The 24,184-nt window shown below is 36.9% G+C and overlaps 1 long non-coding RNA gene across 5 annotated transcripts in view; it reads left to right on the top strand.

The window, feature by feature from the left end:
* Gm31819 overlaps window positions 1-23,235 on the top strand; it is a 39,176-nt gene extending 15,941 nt beyond the window's left edge. For 4 of the 5 annotated variants that reach the window (XR_003952579.1, XR_386327.3, XR_003952580.1 and 1 more), the window contains exons 4-5: window positions 6,222-6,427; window positions 16,686-23,235. This is a non-coding gene — a long non-coding RNA (predicted gene, 31819). The remainder of the gene's footprint in view (window positions 1-6,221; window positions 6,428-16,685) is intronic. The other variant, XR_386328.2, reaches the window with a different exon arrangement.
* The last annotated feature ends 949 nt before the right edge of the window (window positions 23,236-24,184 follow it).

Raw genomic sequence — 24,184 nt, 5'->3', positions numbered from 1 at the left:
CTTGTTTTGGAGTTTTCCCTTTATTATTTTTGAAGGGCTGGATTCATTGCAAGATATTGTATGAATTTGGTTTTGTCATGGAATACTTTGGTTTCTCTGTCTTTGGTAATTGAGACTTTTGCTTGGTATAGTAGCCTAGGCTGGCAGTTGTGTTCTCTTAAGGTCTGAAGGACATATGTCCAGGATCTTCTGCTTTCATAGTCTCTGGTGAGAAGTCTTGTGTAATTCTCATAGGTCTGCCTTTATCTGTTACTTGGCTCCTTTCCCTTTAATATTCTTAGTTTTTGTTCATTTGCTGTTAGATTATTATTCGATGGGAGGAGTTTTTTTTGGTTCAAATTATTTGGAGTTCTGTAATGTTCTTATACATTCATGGACATCTCTTTCTTTAGGTTAGTTAAGTTTTCTTGTATAATTTTGTTGAAGATATTTACTGGCCCTTTAATTTAGAAATCTTCTCATGTATACCTATTATCCTTAGGTTTGGTCTTCTCATTGCATCCTGGACTTCCTAGATGCTATGGGTTAGGATCTTTTTGCATTTTGCATTTTCTTTGATTGTTGAGTCAGTGTTTTCTATGGAATCTTCTGCACCTGAGATTCTCTCTTCTATTTTTTTAACTTGTGTTGGTGATGCTTGCATCTATGGCTCTCGATTTCTTTCCTAGGTTTTCTATCTCCAGAGTTGTCTCCCTTTGTGATTTCTTTATTGGTTGTAGTTCCATGTTAAGATCCTGGATGGTTTGTTCAATTCCTTCTCCTGGTTGGTTGTTTTCCTGTAATTCTTTAAGGGAATTTTGTGTTTCCTCTTTAAGGACTTCTACCTGTTTAGCAGTGTGCTCCTGTATTTCTTTAAGTGAGTTATTAATGTCCTTCTTAAAATCCTCTACCAGCATCATGAGATATGATTTTAAATCCAAATCTTGTTTTTCTGGTGTGTTGGGGTTTCCAGGACTCGAGGTGGTGGGATTACTGGGTTCTGATGATTCTGAGTAGTCTTGGTTTCTGTTAGTAAGATTCTTACATTTGCATTTTGCCATCTGGTAATCTCTGGTGTTAGATGTTCTAGCTGTCTTTGGCTGGAGCTTGTTCCTCCTGTGAGTCTGTAAGACTCTGTCAGCACTTCTGGGTGACTAGCTCTCTCCTGTCAAGACCAGCGCACAGAGGACTGTGGAACAGCCCTACCTCCTGGGTGCATATGGAGGCAGGTAGGACCCTGTTCCAGCTGCTTTGCTCCTTCTGTTGCCTGTGCACTCATGAGTGGTCCAACCTTAGAAAGTCACTGGAGAGGAAATGGCTATCTCCCCTGAGTCCTGGGGTCAGAGAACTCCCTGGAGGCAAGCTCTCCCCTGGCATGGAAGGTGCAGAGGGTTGCTGAACAACCCCACAACCTGGGTGCAGAAGTAGACCTTTAGGACCCTGTCCAAGCTGCTCTGCCACTTCTATGGCCTGTATGTTCCTGAGTGGTCCTGCCTTCCCAAATTTATCTTAAATAACTTTTTTTTTCCAGAATTATTTTGACATTTGATAATAATAGCTACTAAATAACTAACTTAGACCAAAATTCCTATGCTTATGCATTTTTTTCATGTAATGTATTTGTCCTGTTAGTCTCTACTGCAGTGTCATTAGTAATGAGACTTATGTGAAGTTATAAGTAGAATATTTTGGGGGGGTGTTTGTTTGTTTGTTTGTGGTTTGTGTGTATGTGTGTGTACGTGTGTGTGACTTGAATGGTATTTTCTCACTGCAATTTCAATGATCCCCCTACTTTCTTAAAGATTGACATTTAAAAGGTTTCTTTCCCTGAGCACATGCAGCTCAACACTGGGTCGATCCAAAAGAAAGCACATTACTCTTGCTCACCACAATGTGAAAGTTTCAGTAATTGGGGTTCCTGAATGTGCATAGATAGATGAATTACACCATGTACAAGTCTTGACCATATAGAAAAAAAAAAACTCTTCATTTAAAGAGAAAAGGCATCAGAGTGTAATGTTTTATCTTAACGCCTTTCTAGATGAAATGTCATGTCACAAAGGTATGGTTAATTTATAAAAATCATCTTCAGTTCCCCCCAAAATTGGCTTCTATGAGTTTATAGTAATTTGAATAGGTCTGGCCACCATAGACTCACATGTTTGTATGTTTGACCAATAGTTAGTGGCACTATTAGTAGGTGTGGTCTTGTTGGAGTAAGTATGTCCTTGTTGAAAAAAGTGTGTCATTGTGAAGGCAGGCTTTGAAGTCTCTTATAAACTCAAGCTATGTAGAGCTCCGTTTCCTTCTGCTACTTTTGGATCAAGATGTAGAACTCTTAGTTCCTTCCTCAGCACCATGCCTGCTTGCACTATGCCATGCTTCCCACCAGGATGATAACAGGCTAATCCTTTGAAACTATAAGCCATCCCCAAGATAATGTTTTCTGTTATAAGACTTGCCATGGTCTTTACATCTTTTCATACCAATAGCACCCCTAATGAAGACATTGTTCTTTTCTTTATTCCTCTTCGATGTTATTGTGACACATTGTTAGACTCCATGCCCTAACCAGAAGACAAAAACATTTGACATGTGACCTTCACCAAAAAAAGACGAGTAGTATTTATAGAACAGTAAATTACCATTTCTGCCTCTGTGTTGCAATGCTCCCTGCCATGAAGATTATGGACTAGACCTCTGAAACTAAAAGAGAGCCCCAATTAAAATTCTGTTTTATAAGGGTTATCATGGCATCTCTTCACAGCAATAGGACACTGAATAAGACACAGGTAGACAATAAAATTGGGAGCATGAGGCTATTTATGGCAATTTTAAGTGAAAAGTAAAAGAAAGTAATATTAGTTGTCCTAGCCACATATTTGTATGTGCCATTAGGGAAACACAAATTAAAACTACAATAATAGATCAATACATATTTTGTCAGAATGGTTAGGATAATGTAGGAGAAAATACTAAGTAGTGGATTTCAAGAGCCTGTATTAATCATACATTGCTAGTATGAACAATAATTTATCCAACTGCTCTGTAGGATAGTCTCCCTAAAAGTTAAACACACAACTACTTTATCACTGAATGTTTCAATCCTGACTATTTATTTTAAATGGAAAATTTTTGTTTACACAGATAATCACAAATGTGAACTAATAAAATTATGTATAACATTTAAAAATAATAGCTATAAATTAAAAAAATATCCACTTGTCCTTTAGCACAATAATGGCTGTGGAAGTTATGGAAAATCATTTTATGAAATGCTGTTCAGCCATACAAAATAATTACACTGCTAAGAGACACAATAATGTGCAATATGCAGAGAACCACAATAAGAAAAAAGAAAGGAGAATCAGTCCAAAGGATCATGAAAAGTATACTTCTAAGGGTTTCATTAATTCATTGATTTTAATAGCTGAGTAGCACTCTGCTGTGTAAATGTACTACATTTTCTGTATCCATTCCTCTGTTGGAGGGCATGTGGGGTCTTTCCAGCTTCTGGCTATAATAAATATGGCTGCTATGAACATAGTGGAGCATGTGTCCTTATTACATGTCGGAACATCTTCTGGGTATATGCCCAGGAGTGGTATTTGTGGGTCCTCAGGTAGTACTATGTCCATTTGTCTGAGGAACCAGCAAACTGATTTCCAGAGTTCTTGTACCAGCTTGCAATCTCACCAGGAATGGAGGAGTGTTCCTCTTTCTCCACATCCTCGTCAGCATCTGCTGTCACCTGAGTTTTTGATCTTAGCCATTCTGAATTCTTAGGTAATGGGATGGAAATAGAAAATATCATCCTGAATGAGGTAACCTAATCACATAAGAATGCAATCATGGTATGTACTCACTGATAAGTGGATATTAGCCCAGAAGCTCAGAATACCCAAGATACAATTCACAGACCATAAGAAATTCAAGAAGAAGGAAGACCAAAGTGTGGATACTTCGATCCTTCTTAGAAGGGGGAACAAAATGTCCAAAATACCCATGGGAGGAAATACAGAGATGAAGTATGAAGCAGAGACTGAAGTAATGGCCACCCATGACTGCCCCATCTGGGGATCCACCCCCTATACAGTCACCAAACCCAGACACTATTGTGGATGCCAGCAAGTGCTTACAGACAGGAGCCTTATATAGCTGTCTCCTGTGAGGATCTGCCAGTGCCTGACAAATACATAGGTGGATGTGCTCAGTCAACTGTTGGCCTGAGCACAGGGTCCACAATGGAGAAACTAGAGAAAGGACCCAAGGAGCTGAAGGGTTTTACAGCCCCATAGGAGGAACAACAATATGAACTAACCAGTATCCCCTTAAAGCTCCCAGGGACTAAACCACCAACCAAAGAGTACACATGGAGGGACCCATGGCTCCAGCCACATATGTAGCAGAGGATGGCCTTGTTGATCATTAATGGGAGTAGAAGCCCTTGGTCCTGTGAAGGCTCTATGTCCACCATAGGGGAATGTCAGGACAGGGAAGCGGGATTGCGTGGGTTGGTAAAAAGGAGGAGGGGGAATGGTATAAGGAATTTTAGGAGGGGGAACCAGGAAAGGGGATGGCATTTGAAATGTAAATAAAGAAAATATCTAATAAAAATGAAAAAAATTAAAAGAAAAGTATACTTCTATGTGTGGGAATTTAATGAAAGGCCCAGGTTATTGAAATGAACAGTAGACCACTGGCTGACAGAACAAAGGACAGGATAAAGACAAGTGAGTAACAGAGGGGAGGAAGAGGAATGGATGAGACTAAGAAAAAGCAAGATGGGGATCTTTTCTTCAAAGAGTTCTGTGTGTCTCCTGTATCTATGTGAACACCCAACTTTCTGAAATGGGCTGCTTTTAAATATATTACCATTAGAACTGACAAGGTACAGGGGACATAAGATTTCTTCACATTTTTTTTTCCAACTGCACATGAGCACACCGTTTTCTCATGATTCCAATACCTACAATGATGATATATATTTGGAAACTTCTCAATTTGAGATGAATTTTTACCGAGCTAGTAATGATTCTGAATAAATCATAAAATTTCAAAATGACCTTCATGCATGTACATCATCCTCCAAGTACATTGTTTCTTTTTGACTTTGTCTTGAGTATATTGATTTTTCATTTTATTTATTCTTGAAATTTTTATACATTATACAGTGTATCTTCATCATGTCTTTCCTTCACATCTCTCTCCCCAACTCCTGCCATGAACCCCTGCTCATCACATGTTCTTTTTATCCATTTATTTACCTACTGAATTCACTTAATGCTACCCAGAGGAGCATGGTTGTGGAGCCAACTACTGGGGCATGCGTTTTCTTTTGGATCCATGAGGTGAGACACACTCTTGCTCTTGCCAAAACAACCCAACTAGGAAACAGTGAGTTCATTTAAAATACCCTTAATGCTACCAAGTCAAGTTTCAGATGACATACTGGAATGATAGAGTGAGGGATTTTCAAAAGCTACACCTGTATCATATTCATTTGACTTCATACCCGGGATCTGGACAAGTATAACAACAACAGACATGCTAAAATGGACAGAGAAACTCCACGAGACCTCAAACCTACACAAGGAACTACAGGCAACAAAAGAATTCTGAGAGTGGAAAAAATAACCTTCTCTAGAAAAGAAGACACCAGTTTATCCAATACCAAATGGTCAGCCCTACAAAACATACATTTGAGCCACATTATGCAGTCTGAGCAGTTGATATTTAGGAATATATATATATCAACAGCCATAAATAAAAAAGAAGGCATAAATTTATAAAGAAGAAAGGAAGGTTAAATGGATCATTTGTAAGGAGTAAAGAGAAGGGAAACATTATTTAATTCTACTGTAATCACAAAAAAATTAAAGAAATACTATTTTAAAAGAAACTGGCAAGGAGAATGAGCATCTTGCTTACCACATCAGTGAACAGAACTGTGAGGAGGACCTGGACCCTTTCCTGTTGGACACACCCATTCATAAAAGATTCTCAATTTGATTCATTACCACATACTTGCAGCCTCTTTAAAATTAAATATATAGTGAGTAGAAATCCCAAAACAATCTATGTGGAATATTGTACAGAATGTTAGGAGAGAGGCAAGATGAAAAAGGAAAAGAATCACGAGGCATAGACCTTCATTAAATGACAATCACATTAGAGACCTAGAGATAATAAGGGTGTTATCTTATTTTCTTTTTTTCTTTCGTCTTTTTTTTTTCTCCTAGAATTTGAAAGTCACTTGTGCAGTTAAGTCCATGTAACACAGTTGGCACCTGTTAAAGCATCCTATACCTCCCTCTGTGGCCGCTTCTTGGTCTACAAATTCAGTTTTATTTAAGTTGGCTAACTCAGGTTCATCTCTGATCATCTTGAAAGAATCATTCTCTTCTTCTTCCAGTGAGACGTCCCCGACTCTCTTAGGATGTCATAGGTGAGTACTCACCTTTGTGATACTGTGACACACAGAAAACAAAGCAATTTGCCTATTCCATGGAACATCGCCCCACCACAGTGGACAAAGGGAAAGAGAAGCTGTGGTTTGCCTCCACCACCAAGGCTTTACACCATATGGTCAAACCTATGGTAGAACTCATGCCTATTATCATTGTCTGAAAAGTGGAAACAGATCATGTAAGAAGAGTAGATGAGTTCCTTACATTTTGATTATAGCAAAACCATTTTGAATTCAGTAGATAGCAGCAGACACAGTTCACTGGATGCTTTTCTGTGACTGAAATTTTCTAGGAAGGTGAATGTTTTTTCACACCTTTATTATTACTACAAAACTACAGATGCCAGAAGGACAGAAACCCCATGGTGCCTGCTCACGGAAGAGCCCCTCAAACAACATGTCTTAAGTAGATGATTATTGAGGCCATATCTCCCAAGGGATGTAAAGACAATTCTGTATTCACACATAATCCTTTCTCACAGTTGGCTCACTGTGCATCGAGCACTCTCGTAAGTGTTTCTTATGGAGTTCACACACACACACACACACAGACACACACATATCCTACAAGAGGGGTACTAATCTAAAACTGAGATTGTATTCTATTAATCTAGATTCAAAGAACATTTGGCCGTAAGGGTCAGGCACTGATCTCTGGATATTTATTTCAAATTTCATGCTGGTGATGACTGTATTTGGTTATCTAAATCTAGTGATAAAAAGAAAACTAGTGTAAGCCAACATCTCCATCTTACAAGCCAGAAAATTGAGCATGAAGATGTTCAAATAGCCAAACACCATCCGCTTGTAGATTGTGGCACTCCAGAATGTTTCAGCTCACAGGTGGGGCCTGATTCAAATCCAGATTATGATGGAAAAATCTGGAATATTTAATTCAGTCAATTCGTTTAACTTTATTTAATTCATGTCATCCATGAATTGGTGTGCAGGAATGAGTGGGCATGAGGGTGTTTGTGATTGAGTGTATGTGAGTACATTTTTGAGAATGTGAATGCAGCTCAATATATATGTTCTTTCGGGAAGTACAATGTGTGTGTGTGTGTCTGTGTGTGTGTTCTTGTGTATGAATGAATGCATAAAACAGGGTGTAATTTATCTCTTGACTGAAGTATTGAAGTTAGTGTAATAGTCTCCTTTTTGGAGAAAGAAATGGCAAAAATCTTGACATTATTGAGACATATGGATCATGCAGGTTCTTGCATCAGGCCTGCAATGGTGCCACCCACCAGAACAGAACAAAGCAGGGATAACAGGCAGGGGGCTTCTGTTAGCTTATGGCTAACTTGGTAGTTGACAAAATGGTAAATTTCAACCTTTCATGGTTCTTGATTATATATATATATATATATATATATATATATATATATATATATATATATATTCTTTAAATGCAGATATATCATCATATCTGATTATATTATTGAGATCACACAGTGACTGAGAAGTGCTATTTTCTATTATTATAACTAATGGGAACACTAAGTACGTAGAGCTGGATGATGTACAGTAGGGCAGGAGACTAGCCTGGCCCTGGGAACTCAGTAGGGCCATTTTCTTTCTTAGACATGAAAGCCAAAGCAGAAGCTCGTCCCCTTTGGTTTTCGTTATTGTCACAAAATCAAATTAATTAACGGAGAACACTTGGAAAAATACAGAATGACTCACAAAGAGACTCAATCTTACTATGCTCACACAATTCCTTGTAGCAATAAAGAATGTTCTTTGTGTTTTTATGTGTGTTTATGATGTATGTACAGAGATCATTAGAGAAATGTGATTATGTTTGCCCTGTTAACAATACTTTATTTTTGTATGTCATTGTGAGTATCATTATAGAGAAACAGAGAAATACTTAATGTAAATTTTAAATTTCATTCCATCTATTTTTATTTGTTTAATTTAATGTTTTTTTATGTGGTATATTCTGTTCATATCTTTTCCCCTCTCCAGTGTCTCACAGACCTTTACCACCTCCCAAACTTACCAACTTTACTCTCACTAAGTTGAAAATTTTAGCAGCTATACTATTTATTAGTCCACAAAAAAGACTAAAAAATTGTACCTGCTCTTGAATTCACCTCTCTTATACTTATTTCTAAATTCCATGTTTTTCCACATTTCATGAATGAAACTTATAAAGCCACTTACATTTATATTTGAGAAATACAATGTATAAGTTAATATATGCCATGAAATCAGATACACATAGATTGAAGTCAAAATCCTTAACTGCTTAGTTGTGGGATCTGAAGTCTTAGTTATTCTTCTATTGTTGTTACAAAACACCATGTCTAAATCAGCTTGTAGCAGGTTTTATTTAGGGCTTATGGTGTTTTGATAATGCAAATCCATCACCACTGAAGCAGGTACCATGGCATCAGGCAGGAGAGCTGGATGTGAGCTCTCAGATTAAGGTCAGCAGAGAGCTCATATCCGGATCCCATCCACCAACAGGAAACAGAGAGGAAGCAGGTGGAGAATGGCCGTGAAACCCAACAGCTGGCAGCCCCCAGTGACATGACCTTTTCTCAGCATGGTCATCCTTCCCAATTCTTCCCAAACATTGACGTCAACTGGGGACCATTTTGTGAGCGAATGGGGAGCAACCTTATTCATTTCTAAAGCATGTTTTTTTTTTCCCCTAAAGAATTATTTCTAAAGAGGAGCCAGCAATTGATATTTAGTGTGTGGTGTAATTCGTGGTAAATTCAGATAGCATGCAGAAATCTAAGTGCAGTGAAGTTGCCCAACATTGCCCTCTCTCACTCTAAGTATTACTAGTGAGCTTTAACACTTGATTATGTCTATTAAGAAATATGGAGTTCCACTTTAATTTTTATTCTTTCGGAATTATAAGAGCTTACCAGACATAAAAGACAGTAAATCTTTATTACCTAAATATTTAAAGTATTTTCACCTTATTTCTCTTATGTCTCATAATATTATTTTCCATTTTTTCTTTCTTATATGAAGGTGATACTCTCTTATTTTCTCCAAACATTTTCTGTTCTCTGTACTTCCTGCTGCATCTTAATTAAAATGGTCACATGATGACTTGTTTTGTCCACAGATGAATAAACAACAAAAATAATATCATATCTGAACACATGCATTAACAGCCAGGACACCCATACTATATCCCCTTCTGCAAAGTGGTGGCAGTTTATATAGACACAGAGACTATGAGCCTTGGTCCTCCAGTGACTAAAATGCTTATTACATTTCCACTTCTAAAACAGCGAAACAATATAAATCTTTGATGCCAGAACTACTAGAATCTTCTACCATTTGTTACTTTAGCTTATAATCTAGACTATTTGTTATATTTTCAGGGTACCTAACTTTACCTATCATTTCCTAGAAGTTCTGGGTTGGAGAGAATGCCGAGACAGTCCAGGAAGACTATTGCAATTATTGAGATGCTCAGTTTGGGCAGAATAGCGTCTTGTGATTGTAGGTTACCTACTGTGAATATTTTAAAGCAGGAATTATGGCTGTCTGCAGTTATGATGCTATGCAAACAATTAGGGAAACTAACCTTTAAGTTTTCCACCATTTGTTTGGATGTTTAGAATTTATGAATAGATACTCCTTTTGGACTTGCAATATACCTCACCATTTGCAAAAACAAGATAAGGTCTGACGGGGAAGATCTGATACCTTTGTTTTTCAAATAATCATGGATAACGTCATAGATAAAATATGTTCCAATTTATAGAATATGTATGAATTTATAAGACTGCACATAAAAGTTTTGTTCTTGTCAATGCCTCAGTTTAGTCCCAACAGTAGATCCTGTATTGTGAGTGAGTGTGTGGTGTGTGTTATTGCTTTGATTACGGACTAAAAGCTAAACTAGTAAGTCAGGATGGGTATGAGGGATGTAGGATCTAGATGTTTACATGCAAGAGGACCATTCTCTAAACAACAGTAACACATGAAACTGTATTGATCACTCTCTTTGAACAGAGCCATTCTCTGAAAGGTTGATGTAAGGAGTAGAGAGCCTCTGACCTCACAAGTTAGCTCACATTAGTAGCTACCTTTGCTCTCCATACTTCCCAGTGATCTGGGCTAGTCTCAAAGCAAGCATTGCCCTTTCAATGGGCTTCCAAAAGGTAGGGACCATCTGTGATTGACAGTTCCCTCCCATTTTCTTCATGGTTCTTGAATTTTAGGGGGAAAGGGGAAAAGAAGCTAAAAAGTAAAATAACAGTTCCCTCCCATTTTCCTCACAGTTCTTGAATTTCAGGGGGAAAGGGGAAAAGAACCTAAAAAGTAAAATTAATTAGAATTTACAAGTAAAATTAATTTGAAGAGGTTTATAAAAATACCCTTCTGAAGAGTATGTTTAAGATCTTCAAAGACAAGCACCAAAGATTTATCTACTAAGAATATTGCAATTGTGACATGAATTCTGGTTATTATGACTGAACATAGTTTTAAATATTATTTTTTTCTTCTTCATCATAGTAACATTCTATTTTCATCACTGGCAGCGTTTCCGTTTTTTCACACATGCATGTGTGTTGGAGAAAGTAGGAAGGAACTTCGTGTCCCCTACCACCACTGACATAAGCACCCTAGCCTAGGCTTTCTATAAAACAGCATTTTACCATCTACCCTTGAGGAGTGATTACAGCCAGTTAATCTCCTGTAAAAGCTTTATAATCTTAGAGGAGATATTCTAGAATGTTTGTTTCAACATTCATCTGTATCTTATTCTGTTTAAAATGCTGGAATATATAAGTTCATTTACCTGACTTCTATTCCCCAAAGTTATTTTCATTTATTAAATCTCTCCACTGGGTTTATCAACTCTCTAGGCAGAGTTCTTGGCATCCATGTTCTGCTAAGAGTGACCCTGCTAATGATGGGTTCTAATGACATGGCTGCTGTACAGATTTCCTGGGAAATTTAATATCACTGGGGCTCAGTGGTGTTTATATAATTTAGAACTTGTCTCTCTACAATTTATCTCAAAGACTGATTTTATTTATATGCATATATATGTATATATCAGGGAGAGAGGAAGAGAGAGAGAGAAGTTTGCTATGATTTTAGTAGTTTTAGAATTATTACATAAGAACTTCTGCAACAAATATAAAAATTACCATAATTCCATATGTGGATTCAAAATCCAACTTCCCTCATGCACATATCCACATTATGTTTTAATTATAAGCTACAGAAATTCACCTGAGTGGCAGTGAAAATTGTTTAGAAGTTTGCAGTAGGATTTGCTCGCTTCTCACATGTGCATTTTGAAAGAAAATCTATCATGTAGCATTTAATTGTATGGCTGTTATTTCAGTTATTGATTCAACCACTGTGAAACCTGGTTAGATTCTCTTGAGCTGATAGGCTAACCCCCCCCCCCCCTCCTTTAAGCAATAGTGAGAGATCCCTAAGTATTGACTTTAACCATAGCATTTTAAAACACTTCAAGAAAAAGACTTCTAACTTTTGTTCAGTGATTGCTCATTCAACTAACTTTTAAGGTTGATTTGTATCTCTTCCCCTCTTGTGTTGTTTTAGAGGAAGAATAGTTAGGCACATTAAGGTCTTATCCTCTGTAAGTTTTCATACTGATTTAAGAAATAAACAGTATAGAAAAAGCATATAATTAGAATGAATTGGGTAGGATAACAAACAAGCATAAGAGATCTGTTGTGTGTATCTGTAATATCTGTAGAAGGAAGTTAGTGAATGCATTTACTCATGAGTATTTCATATTCATGTCTCCATTTTAAAAAAATGGAAGTTTGAGAGTATAAATTACGTTTGTAAGTTATTTATTTTGGATGGTAAATACTTTAAAATGGAGATAGCCTCTCTTGTTGATTAAAAACGGCCTCAGCCTATAGCTAGCAGAGTGGTAAAATAGATGACTTTTCACAGAGAGTTATGGCTAAATGTTTACCAGTGGGAGCCAACATGGTATCATGGATATTAACGAGGCAAATTCTACTTAGAAATAACAGACAAAACATGTTAAATAATTTGATTTTAATATTTGCTTGAAAAAACAAACATTACTTTGTTGATTTGGTTTCTAGGGAGTGAGGGTAACCCTGACAAGTTTCTTTCCTCTAGATCAAGTGTTCCAGCCTATCAGTTATTCATACTTAAGAAAGAGGCATAATGTACAATGTCACACATGAAACATGTATATGTGCACACGTGTGTGCATATAATGCTCAAAATTGTACTATATCAACCTTTTTAATATATATACCTATGGCTCATTATTCTTACATGTCTGAATCATGGTACATCACTGAGGGACGCAAAGAAAGTAACTCAAAGCATGAGCACAGAGGCCAAGATAGAGCAGAAATCATAGAGGAACATTTCATACTGTTTTCCATGTTCGTTCATGTTGTTGTTCTCCATGGCTCATTCAACTTGCCTTCTTCTACAACCCAGAACTACAAGTCTAGAGGTGTCACCACCCTCAGTGGGCGCAGTCCAACCACAGCAACAAAAGAGTCATGCCCACAGGCTAGTCTGATGGAGGCAGTCCCTCAGTTGAGCATCCCTCTTTCCAGGTGATTCTAGTGTTTGTCAAGATGATGTAATCAAACTAGCATAACGGAGAAATACACACACAAAGAAGAAAAGTAACTTGGGAAAGGTCTCCTGGTAACAAAATTTGGATTTGAGCTCAGGTTGCCAGCATCATAGAGCATTATGAGTGTACATTCATGGAGCAGTGTTGATTACTGTACAGAGGATGATAATTACCAAAACAATTGAAGAAAATTAGGAAGAGTTCAGATTCATGTTATTCAAATTTTAAATGTACAGGTTGAAGAATTAGTTTACTTTTGCAGGGACTAAGATATTATGTAAGATGAATATGTAACTATAAGGTAAGTATGTGATCTTTTTCTGCCATACTTGCTTGCTTCTGAAAACGCAAAGGGTTGCTTAAAGAGCACACTGATCACAGGCTGCCCTATGGTTATATTAGAACTGATCAGCCCTTAGTAAACAGGACACACTTAGTCACGACTTCATATTCTTCTGTCAGAGTTGTATGATTAGAAGTCAAGTAGTGAGCAATGTAGAAAGTGAAAAGTAAGCTTGAGTCTTGTTCTTGAGGTCCAGCTCAGTGTCTGCACTCAACTATAATTATCTCTGACCATCTGACCTGGTCTTTGTACTTTGCCTTCTTAGAGTTGTTTTTCTTCCTGCACTCCTCTCAGTTTAATGAACTTCTGTAGACACAAACTCTGACCTCCCTGAACTTACACAATGCACTCAATCATTTGGGGTATGTCAACAGCTGCAGACTCTGACCTACAAGCTCTTTGACTTATGAAATTGGTCAAGACTCTTAGCGGAGCCAAATTTTTGTCTTTTGTAAAATCTTAGCTATATTTTTACGAGATCAAACTCTTTGGGTCCTGTTGTAGAAATTCTTTTTTTTTTTTTTTAAAACACCATAAGTTACGGGTGGAGCAGCTACTGAATTAGGATCATTTTTCTGATGTTGAGACCTGGAGACCAGAGAGTTCATTATTAGTGGATTGGAACAGAAAGAAAAATGACCACATGTTCAAGTAAAAAGGCTAGATCACAAAAGAAGATGGCTGCCCATTCTAAGATGATAGCCAGAGAAGCCTGAAGGGTATGAAGGAAAGTGGAAGAAACATGTGTACAGGTTGCAAAAGAATAGTTCTCAGACACAATGACTTTCCAAATGTTGAGGCAGGGCATAGATTCTTTGGGAGTAATGAACTCGAACATAATTGAGATGCTTTATTTTATGCTGAAAGGGATGAGGAAGTACATACTAGTGTTTCTTGTTTATGGTCTCACATGTGTAGGAATGCATTTTTCTATTTTATTCTAGGTTTTTGTTGTTGTTGTTTTGATTTTTCTGCTTTTTGGTTTCTGTTTTTTTACTAGAGCTTTGTATTCAAAATTTGGCATGCTGCTGGAATGGGCCGACAGAGGAAAGAACCATGAGTGGTGGCCTGGTCAACTTAGCTGGGATGGAAGTGTGTTGCAATGAGCGTTCTTCTCATTATGGTCCCAGTCTAAGCTTAGACATAGGGAATACATGCCTAAGATTTGGGGAGAAAAGGGAAAGCTCTGGGTATTTTGTTTTTTTTTTAAATTCTTTGGAGACTAGTGTCTGAACTTGGGCAAGTCACACATCATTTATGATCTGCTGACTCATCTCACTAGTTTATAACATTGCAAGATACAGAGTCAGGTGCCTACAGGGAAAGAAATGTGTCCCAGAATATTGCTATGAAAACAAGGAGCAGAATGGGATTAGTTGGCCACTTTTATATATGGTAAAGAACTTGAGAAAATTATGAGCCCAGAACTTTTAGTTCCCTGCTCAATATCTGGAAAGAAACAGGAATCACTTATGATAAGCTAATGTTTGGGATTTCTAAAAACATATGTATAAGGTTTGAAATTTCATGTGACTAAGTTCAGTATAACCCAAACTGCACTGATAGTTACACAGGACCCCATTGGTTAAAACTATAGCATTTTATTTGGAAGGGGACATTTTCTGAACATTGGGTTTATGTGTGACTACGCCTGTGTTTCTGAGAAGAGTGAACTCTGTGCTTACTGAGCCTTTTCCTCAGCAGAGATGTCTTTCTAATTCATGGTTGAGGAGGTCAGTGTCCACTCTTGAAGGGTAGGATGCTCTCTTCTGAACTGGATCCTTGCATGGTACACTGCTCATCTTTAAGGTCTGCGTGAAACACTTTTATTGCTTCTAGGGCAGCAGCTTAATTCATGTTCTGATAAACTGAGTGGGATTCAACCTGTAGCTTTTGAGTAGGTCTAGGTTCCAGCAGAGGAATTGGACTCTTTCTCATGTATGCCTTGTAGTCTAAGAACTTGAATATCTTCTTAATGAGCTGATGAGCAAAATTAAAGTTGTGTATATGTTTCTCATAACATTAATTATAGATTTTATTTATTTATTTATTTATTTATTTATTTATTTATTTTTATTATGGTGCTATGTGTGAGCCCATGACCTGATCGTATGGCTAAGCAAGCTTTCTATCACTGAGTTGTAGTCTGGCTTCAGAATGCAATGATACCTAAGTTACTAAGGCTACATCTAAAATTCTACTACAGTTAAAATGCCAGAATTCCCTGGCATTTTTATAGAGGAAAGTATACAATATTTTAGAGAAATTAGAATGATGTCATACATTTTCAACATAGGACCAAGTGATCCACCCCCCCACTGTGTTTCCTAAAGGGTTCCAGAAGACAGTCTCTTCATCAGGGCCATAATAAATATATTTGCAGAATTTATTTGAAGAATTCCTGATGTCTAGTCATTGAGGGTCAATAATGGTTCAGAGATTTTTCTATTACCAAACTAGCTCTCTCAGTTAGTGAGGATTCTAGATTAGAGTTGACAAGGGACATCACTGCAAACAAGAAGATAATGGACATATGAGACACAATGAAGACTGTACACATCATAGATAGTCTGAACATGGAGGAGGGCTCATGATAGTTGATGCAGGCAAGATCTAGTTGCTGAGTGTAAATGTCACTTTTATTTTCTCAGTAAAGTGGTAATATGAGATTCCTTCCCAAGATGTGCAATTACCTGGATTAAGCTGAGCCCAGAATATATCCTTCTCTGCTCTAACTACCCCTAGGCCCAGGCCTAGAAGCTTCTAGCCTCCATAAAATCTGATCTTCCAAGATGACTGATTCAATACAACTTTTCTCTGTTTCTGATTGAATTGCTCAGCCTGGCATGACACTAACTTTGGCAATATGTTCTAATCTCCCATCTTCTTATTCTCTGGCTAGTTCTATCTTCTGTAGTGAGAAGTTTGGTTTCTTAAAAAAAAAAAAAGCACAGTTATGTTATGGGATTATATTTTTGTTTTAATCCTCCTCCTTCTCCTTCTTCTTCTCCTCCTCCTCCTCCTCCTGCACCTTCTCCTCTTCCTCTTCCTCTTCCTCTTCCTCCTCCTCCTCCTCCTCCTCTTCTTCCTCCTCCTTCTTCTCTAAGAGAACTGTAGAATTTTTGCCCTTAATCAAGGATTTGAATATTAGAAAGTGTAGTGATTCATAACACAACCTCCTTCAGCTTACCTTCGGACTATGATATGAATGCATGAATCTCTAATCTATAGGAGACTGTTTTTTATAGTAGACTATTGTATTTGTATATTAGATTAATGTAAATCTCATCATTTGATAGCTATCATTACAGGTTCAGAGGTTCAGTCCATTATCATCAAGATGGGAGCATGGCAGCATCCAGACAGGCATGGTGCAGACAGAGCTGAGAGGTCTACGTCTTCATCGAAAGGCTGCTACTGGAAGACTGACTTCCAGGCAACTAGGGTCTGGATCTTATGCCCACACCCACAGTGACACACCCATTCCAACCAGGTCACACCTATTCCAACAAGGCCACACCTCCAGATGGTGCCACTCTCTGGTCCAAGGATATAAAACCATCACACACATTTTGGTCTTTATGTGGCTTCATGGCTATGATATGTCATTCTATCACTCCACTGGGTGCATTCTTCTCAAGCCAACACTTTTTATTGTTCTATTAACAAAGACCAACAGGAATAATTTTATTTCATAGGGTAGATCCAGAAATGTCTATTTACTATTGTTCTTTCTAACAGCATCATGTATGTAATTCTATGTCACATGTAGTATCATGACTTCTGTCATGAGATAGCACGTTCTCCCTGAACTCCAATCATTGAGTTAATGAGCTTTGTGTCATGGTAACAAATAATAGAAGATTAATTTCTAACAAGAAAATATTTATTTTGGATTGGATATAAGGGGCTACAGTTCATAGTTCATGGCTCCCTTGCTTTGGGGCCTTTTTAGGGGAATCATGTCATGGTGGGAAGTCCATGAGAGAACGAAAGCATTCACCTCATGACTAGAATATAAAAGAGAAAAAGGAAGGACTGGGGCTCTGCTATCTCCTTCAAGCCTATGTCCCCCAATTCCATGAAGTTAAATATTAGACTATTCTATGTTACTGAATTAATTGGGAAACGGAGAAAATTGGGAAACTATAGGTTTTGAATTGATCACAGAACCCCTAAAATAGAAACACTTCTCTGTACTATGTCTGTCATGTAAGCGGCTCTGATCATTATATCCAGTACTGACTGAGGAGACTGAGGGAGACACTTTTGGATGGCTCCCATAAGCAAATCACATTGCATACCAGCAGTGTTTTGAATTCAAATTTGCTAATAATCGCTGCAGATAATTGTTATAATTTTGAGAAATTGCTGCTGGCTTGTTATCAGGCCCTAAAAGAGAACCATTGGCTGTGGAAGGGAGAATTTTCCTGAGTTAATGAGCATCATCTATATCATCTATATATTTGTGAAGACAGGCGTTGTTCTTTATCATAATATGGAAGAGGCATACAGAGTACTGAACTGAGCTCTGTGCTACACAGGCAATCCTGTTTTATCTAAACTGATCTGACTATCACATTGCTGAGTGGCCAACCTGACAACAGGAGAGGCCAACACAAAACACATGCTGGATTCCAATCTTTCGAGGGGTCCCTCAGCTGTCTGATGGCACATTAACTTTATTATACAATCTGCATAGCCAGGGGCAACACCTTGTTACTATTGAAAAAGCAACTTACTTTGGGGTATGGAAATTTCTATCTCAGTTCTTAGAGCTTCTGCCTAAACCCCCATCCACAGATTTACTGAACACCGATTAATATTATGAAATTCTATTGTTATGAAATTCTATTGTTCTAATGAAGGGACCTAATATGCTGCATAAAGTGCAACTGAGTCCATTCTTAGAGAATAATTTATTACTCTCATCAAGTTCATTTTCAGTGTGAAGCAGCTGATCTGGAAGAATGATTTTCTGGCAACTCAAGGATGTGCCAGCTAGCTGTGGGACTTACTATTCCATATATGATATTATTATAGACCAGATTATAGATTTCACGTACGATGCTTTTTATCCCATAACCAAAATTCATGAGCCTGAGAACCACATAGAAGAGAGTGTTACAATTAGAACTCTGAGCCCAAAGACTAGAGTTTCCTTCCTTTCCCAACACATTAGATTTTGCTAGTCTTATGTTCGCTAAGACCAAAACAGTAGTCAGAGAAGAAAATGCTGCATAACATTTTTTTTGGCCAGGAAATGTATATATATATATATATATATATATATATATATCAATTTTTATCACATAGTGATTCACCCTTTCTAAGTAAACATTTGAAACATCTCTATTGAATTAATGAATTTACAAAATAGAGTCAAAGAAATCTGAGCCTAACTTTAAAAATAATGCTTAATATATTCTATGGAGGTGAAAAATACAGGAAATATAGTAGGGAAAAAATAAAAATGACAAAGACATTAACCAGGATGAGGGATTAAAACAGTAAATAAATATGTATGGTGTTGACCTTGATAGTTCTGTTTCTCCAGAGATTCTAGATCTGGAAAAAAATAATATCTCTTCCTTCGCAACATGAAGAGGATTTTCACTGACCACATTGGGCAATTTGAGAAGTAATAATGTTTATTATTGGAAGATACTAAGGAAGCAGGTTTTTTTTCTAATTTAGTTTTCTATTATTTATTCATTTGTTTCCTAGTTTTCATTTTTCTTTTCTTTTCTTTTTTTGCCATAATAAACCATAAACAAAAGCATTTTGGAAATGGAAGGAAAGAAATTATTTAGGTGTATATGTCTGTTTCATAGCCCATCATCAAAAGAACCAAGGCAGGGACTGAACCATAGACCATAGAGGAGTGTGCTCACTGGCTTGCTTCCTCTATCTCTTTTCAGTTGCTTTTTCCATATAGTCCAGGCATATCTGCCCAGGATAGCACAGTGCATATTGTTCTGTCCTCCATCAAATACCAATTAATAAAAATGTCTACACACTCACACAGACCAATCTGATGGAACTAACTCCTCAGCTGAGGTTCTGTCTTTCCATGTCTCTAGTTTGTGTCAAATTGACAAAAACTAACCAGCACAGTTGATACTTTTAAAACTGGCAAATAAGAGCAATAAGAGTAAATCAATACAATATTATACTCAGGCTGTGTTGTATAATCCAGTCACTGAGTGAATAGGTCACAGAAGAATAATTCTTAATGAAAGGTTCTAGCTAACTAATGAAGACAGAGTGTATTGTGAGTATTGTTATTTTGTAACTTCTACAAGGTAACTAAGAGAGAAATTCAACATAAATAAACTTGCAGCCTGACACCATGATGAACACACATCACTAACATCTGTGACACATCGATGGACACTTGTCACCGTCATCTGTGACACCTGATGGACACATATCACCATCATTTGTGACATCCTGATGGACACAGAGGACCTCCCTTTTTGACATCCTGATGGACACACATCACCATTGTATGTGACACCCTGATGGATTCACATCACCATTGTACGTGACACTGTGAGAAAACACACATCACCATCAGCTGTGACCTCCTGATGGACAGACATCACCATGTGTGAGATATTTCAGCTAATGATGGATCATACCATCTATACTATTATCTACCTATTTATAAAATTAGTATATTATATAGTATATTAAAAAGCCTATGTGTATGAAATATATAAAACAAAATATAAAATGAGAAATCTGTCAAAACAAATAGGGAAAATATAAGAGCATATAAAATTATGTAGAGGGAAGAACTCAATCCAATGAAAAGCTAAAATGAAACAGGAAATCTATGGAAAATGATCCATTTTTATTTTTAAAAGTATACAGTGAAATATTGAGTTAACAATCATCATCACTAAAATTAATATTCAGTCATTTTTAGTAATGAAACAATATAGCTTTACAGGATTAATTTTTTCTGTAGAAGAGAAAAATATTATTAATTACAAACTAAGTCTTAATTAATTAATAACCAAAATCTGTCATTGAAGACTCTGAAATTTAAACCTTTTTTTGGAATTCGATGATACGAGGAATCACTGTTAATCATATTCCATATAATAAAACTGTATCTGCTTATGCTGAAGGAATTTTTAAAATGCTTTTTTATTTTTCTTTGTGTATATAGATGTTTTGCCTATATGTAAGTCTGTGTAACGTTTATATACCTGGTACCCATGAAGGACAGAGGAGGGAGGGCTCTGGCTCTCCTAAAAGCAGAGTTATGGATGTTGTGAGCTGCCACGTGCTGGGAATTAAAGAGCAGCCAGTTTTTTTTACTTACCAAGACATGTCTCCAGCCTCATGAAAAATACTTTTTATCACTGAATTTGTATTTTATCATTAGCAACATACACTGAAACATGGAAATTACAAGTTTACCTTCCATGATGTAAGGTGCAGTGATGTTATCCTGGTTCCATAGACTCCAAGTGTGATGGAGGAAGACCAGTGATATTGCAGTGTGTTTATTGGGTGAGAGATTCTTTCTCTGCAGCCTGGAATGAAGCCTCCTATATATTCCCAGATTTGCCTGACACCTCACTCACATGCCAGTCTGGAAATGCCACTCTTGCTGATTTGGTTTTGAAATACTGATTTAAGACATTATGTTCACTCCTTAAAAGGATGGATTGATGGATTCATTCAAAGTTCAAAAAAATGTTCTAAAAACAAATGATCCATACATATCATTTGAAATAAAGATACATATGTATTAGAAAAAACAAGCCTATTATTTATTTAACATCACTTTATTTTTCTCTCAGAACCATTTCTTCAATTTAGATAGTTGCTTGGCTATTTAGAGTCAAATATTCTTTGCATTTTTATTTTTCAACTTTGTCTTAAACAGAATGCAAATTTTGTTAGGGGATTTTATTTCCTAGGATAAATTTATGATAAAATATATATGTGTGTGTATGTATACAATTGATGCATGGTTGGAACTGCATACTGTGGCTGAATTTATATCAAATAAGTAGGTAATTTTATGATCATTAATATTGGTTGTAGCTATGCAAGCCAAGACAATGATATGGGTAATTGAATCTCATGCTTCAAAGCACAAAGTGATTGCTATGAAGAAGTCAGAGGAAAATGTCTTGCCCAAATGTAGAACATTATATATTTGGATACTTAGGAAAGGAGAGATGAAGAAATATCATCCTTTTCTAAGGCATGAGGGAATTTGTTTACTGGAACATCTCATTGCATAAAACAATGATATTAGTTCTGAATTAAAATGTACTACTATTTCCTTTTAGCATACATGATATGTGGGACTATTGGTAGGATCATGTCAAAATGATGTTTATGTGACCAGTAGGGATTTTTTTCTGGTACAGTGAACATGCAAAATGAGCAATGGCCTGAAAGATCAAGACAGGAGGCAGAGAATAAGAGAGAGAGAGATAGGGAGGGAAGGAAGTAGGGAAGGAGGGAGGAGGGGGGAGAAGGAGGGAGGAGGGGGGAGGAGGGAGGGGAGGAGGGAGGGAAGGAGGAGGACTACTTGTAGGGAGAAATTGAATTCCTTTCCTTTCCCAGTGACATCTCCTGTGCTTCCACATCTTTGCCCCCGGTCCCTTACACTAAGGCATCACCTTAGCGGCTTCTCATAAGAGTGCATGCCCATCTTTCCATTACAGAAAGCTCAATATACAAAATGATTACTAATATTCATATAGTTAACAGACTTTTGACACACTCTGTCCTAGAAACCAGGAGAAAATATATGAAATGGTCTCTTCCAATTTCTTTCCATTTGCATAACTCTAGAATGTAAGGAATCATTCCACCAGTAAGCCAACTATGGTACCATACAAAGTTACATTGTTTAAGCAGCTTTGCCAATGACAATGATGCAGTTTTTCATTCATCTTTCTGTTGCTTGTCTCTTATTTCATTATTGATTCAGAATCTAGGAGGGAAAGAGAAGAATACCTTAACTTTCCGGGGCCAACGACTAGAAAATACAATGAAGTAGTTACCAACCAAATCTCACTATGTGTCTAACAGTTTAGTTTTCTAGACCATCTGTTTATTTTAGCATTCAAGAACTATGTTTCTTATCAGATTGGGATAAAGATTTAAAACGTAGATGAATCAAGACTTTGCTTTTGATATCTTTGTCTATTGAATGACCAAATACATTGTAATAGAACTCATTATTTTTCTATTTTTCTTTTCTTTTTCACATATTAGACTTAACAGCCTGGCAATAGTGGTGCACGCCTTTAAACCCAGCACTTGGGAGTCAATGGCAAGCGAATTTCTGAGTTTGAGGCCAGCTTTGTCTACAGTGTGAGTTCCAGGACAGCCAGTGCTACATGGAGAAACCCTGTCTCAAAAACCAACCAAACAAACAAAAACACAAAACAAACAAACAAACAAACAACAAAGACTTAACAAATTGCTTTGGACAGATGCAAGCTTCCATATTTGTATTTTCATCTGCTAATATAACACTTTGCTTTGAAAAAAGATTGATGAATTTAAATGAATTGTCCCATGGACATGTATGTCTGAAATCTGAATGAATGCCCATAATATGAAAAGTTACATCTAGATTTATGTATATGGTACTGTATGCTGTTCATCAGAACAATTACAAAATGTGGTTGTGCCCTCACCATACCAGGAAATTGTAGAGATCTGCTTCTTCTATATTATCATTACCAAGAGCAGAAGGTTGAGGTCACATTTGTTACCAGATGCCTCTTTGAGAATCATGCACAGTGTCACCAGAAAGCACCAAGAGTTCTAATAAAAATGATGATGTTTGGGATTCCCATACAATTTCTCTATCTATCATCTGACCTCCTACCTATGACACTGGCTACAGATAGAAGTGAGAGTTACATGGGTTTCAAGATATAATAGGTGGAAGCATGTTTCTAAAATCCTTTTTAATTTATTCAGTTTTCATGTCTACCTTCTCTCGAGGCCTAAAGCAGTTACTATTCTGCACCACATGAGTTCTCCATTGATTGTTTGTTTTAATTTTGTGCGTTCACTGATTGTGTCTCATAGAAAAAACTCTTGTTTCTGTAAATTCTATTTACCTTGATTCTAAGATACCAATCCACTTCCTCATATTCTCTACACATTTATTCTCTCCTCCAGCTAACATAGCTCCAAAGAGCTTTGTCATAGTGGATGAAATATTTTTTAATGCACTCTGACATCTAGTTATCATTTCAAGCCTGAAAGTCTCAGCAGTTAAATATCAATTTCTATAGTTGAGGAGGCTGAAACTCATAAATGTTAAAAGAGTCTTTGTCTCCAATCATTGTCTATGTAGCTGGTTAAGTAGTAAAACTGGAGATAAGGCAGAAGTGATTCCCACCTAGGAAACTTGTGTTTTGGGCTTTTGTTTTTCATCTTTAAAAGAAAATAAAGGTAGACAAAGCAAGAGAAGTAAAACATGGAGCAATATACATTTTCATTATGCAAATGCTCCTTGATTGAATGCCATTTCCTCCCAATAAACATACTATGTATTATGAGACCCTATCAAAAATGCATATAATAATTCTAACATAGATGTATGGCAAGACATTTAACCTTGTGACTCCTCCCTAACTGGTGAATTGCCATTGCCGTGAATCTTGAGAGAGAATATGATGTCAGCACTACTAGTTTAAGAAGAGACAAGAATTTAAAATCTGAGCTGCTATTTCTATTGAATATAAATCCTCTTTGCATATTTACATGGGGTAAAATTGGTACCACATACATGAAGTAC

Source organism: Mus musculus, chromosome 18 (genome assembly GCF_000001635.26).
Source record: "Mus musculus strain C57BL/6J chromosome 18, GRCm38.p6 C57BL/6J".
Classification (NCBI taxonomy): Eukaryota; Metazoa; Chordata; class Mammalia; order Rodentia; family Muridae; genus Mus; species Mus musculus.
This window is presented reverse-complemented; position numbering and strand designations above follow the sequence as displayed.